Source organism: Pinus tabuliformis, chromosome 1_1 (assembly GCF_031772625.1).
Source record: "Pinus tabuliformis cultivar Carrire ecotype Pingquan chromosome 1_1, CPIR1, whole genome shotgun sequence".
Lineage (NCBI taxonomy): Eukaryota > Viridiplantae > Streptophyta > Pinopsida > Pinales > Pinaceae > Pinus > Pinus tabuliformis.
This window is the reverse complement of record NC_142297.1, coordinates 974,007,913-974,010,396: the sequence shown is the minus strand read 5'-3', so window position 1 is coordinate 974,010,396 and position 2,484 is coordinate 974,007,913.

Sequence of the window (2,484 nt, the reverse complement as noted above, 5' to 3'; positions counted from 1 at the left end):
CACTACTAGCTAGTCAACATCAATATATCCATGTAGCCTCAAATTATCGGCGATGTATCTCATACCATAGTTGCTTGTGCCATGAAGATATCTCAATAGATTCTTAGTAACAATCTAATGTACATGATGAGGCTCGACCATAAATTGACTCAACGTATTCATAGCGAAGCATATATTCGGTCGAGAGTTTACCAAGAACATCAGGGCCCCCACAAGTTGTTGATACTCGGAAGGGTTTTCCGATTCAGGTCCAGCAGTACTTCCACATAGTTTCTTGAAGTTAAGTTCCATCAGAGTAGACACCTACTTGAAATCTGCCATCCCACATCTCTCGAGTAGCTTCACAATCTATTTTCCTTAAGAAAAGAAAATCTCACGTGGCTTTTTCCAGACCTCCAGGCCTAGGAAGTCATGCATCTAGCCTAGGTCCTTCATTTCGAATTCGAAAGCCAACTCCCTCTTGTATTGATAAATGAGAGAGTTTGCATCTGTCAGAAAGAGATCATCTACATAAAGGACAAAAATGAGAGGCATGTCCTTTTCAACCTTGAAGTATAGGTTAGGATCAACATCTCTCCTTGTAAATCCCAGCTTCATAAGATAGTTATAAATCCTCTCATACCAAACCTTATGGGCTTGCTTCAACCTATAGAGGATTTCTTCAACCTGCATACATGTGTCCTTTGACCTTTTACTTCAAACCCCTGAGGTTGTTCCAAGTAGACTTCCTCCTTAAGCGAGCCATGCAAGAAAGTAGCCTTAATGTCCATTTGATGTAAGTTCCATCCTTGAGAGGCAACAAGAGAAATAATCAATCAGATAGTGGTATATCAGGCAGCCAATGCAAATATCTCGTCATAGTCCACTCCTTCCTTTTGAGGGAAGCCTCGAGCAACGAAATTGGCCTTATATTTTTCAGCACTCCCATCAGCTCCATGTTTAATTTTGTATAGCCATTTTGAGGTGACTACGGACTTGTCCTTTAGTCTAGGCACCACATCCCAAACATCATTTTTCATGATAGATTCATATTTCTCATTCATCGCATCCTTCCAGACTTGGTGCTTTACGACTTCTTCGAACATACATGGCTTAGATTGAACAATGGTACTCATAAAAACTAAGTGTTGATTTTTGGTAGCATCAGATGTGCTCTAAGTCTCAAAATTTGTAGGGAGGCTTAGACACATGCATTCTCCAATACCCAGAAACTGTTTTGGGAAATTCCACCCAAAGACAGTTTTATTAAAATAATTAATTATTTTTAAGGGAACCCTAAGTCTAAACTTAGGAAATTAAAATAATTAATGGGTATTAATCTAAACTATCCGTGAAACTTATAGAAGAAGGTGAATATCAAGTCAATACGGTCCTAGCCATTGATTAGAATCTAATCTGGGTCGTTGATTGATCAACGAGAGGATTATAAGAGGAGCCTTGATGGGAACTTGGAGAATACACCAGAGGCAGATACTCGGTTACCCAAGTACGATTGATTTTCTCACTGGTCAAAGTTCGGCAAGAGAAAATTGAATCAGAGGGAGAGTTGTAGGTGAGAAAGAGAGAGAGGGCATCAGCATCAGTTGGGAGTATAAGGCAAGAAGATGCAAAGCAGGGAGAGCCAACGCAGAAGTGTGATGCAGAAAGAGGCAACGTAGGGCAGGTTGACGCTGGGACTACATGAGGAAAAGTGATGCAGGAAGACACAACGGGATTCAAAGAGCTGAGAAGCACTTATCTCGGATCATAGATTTGTCAGGAAGCATCTGTAAAGTTTCTCACTTCTATTCTATTGGTTGTATATTGTACAAGAGATTTTTTGTTGAAGAATAATAAAGAAACCCTCATATGTTGCACTGGTTTTCCCACATTGGGTTTTTTCAGGGACGATTGTCCAAAAATAACTGCGTCATTTTTGTTATTCTTGTGTTGTTATTGCATTCGCTTTCAGAATTTTATTTGTGAAGTCTGCAGTAGAATTTATTTTGATATTCACCGTAAGAACACAGTGAATAACTTATTTCTAAATTAATAAGTAGAAGAAATAATATTATCACTGCAGTAGGATTTCTATTTTGAAATTTTCACATGGTATCAGAGCAAGGTTAAGAAGGAGTGCAGACTAAAGAGCTCTCGTTGAGGAAAAGGAGGGAGTTCGATATTACTGCAAAGGCAGAAAATCGAAACCCTAGAGAATTGCGTAGTTCTTAGGAAAGGACGTAGTTTATTCTACAACAGTTGTTGGGGTAGGATAGCGTCAGAAAACAACACAAAGATGGACACTCAAAGTAACTTGGAATTGGCTTCTAGACTAGAAGAAGAATTCGCTTGCCTAGCAAGTTCAACGTCAACAGATGTTTGGTATATTGATAGCGGGGTTTCAGCTCATATGACTGGAGTACGAGAATATTTCTCGAGCTATCAAGAAGAACAAATGGATTTTCATATTACAATGGGAAATCAGACAAAGTGTACTGCAGTAGG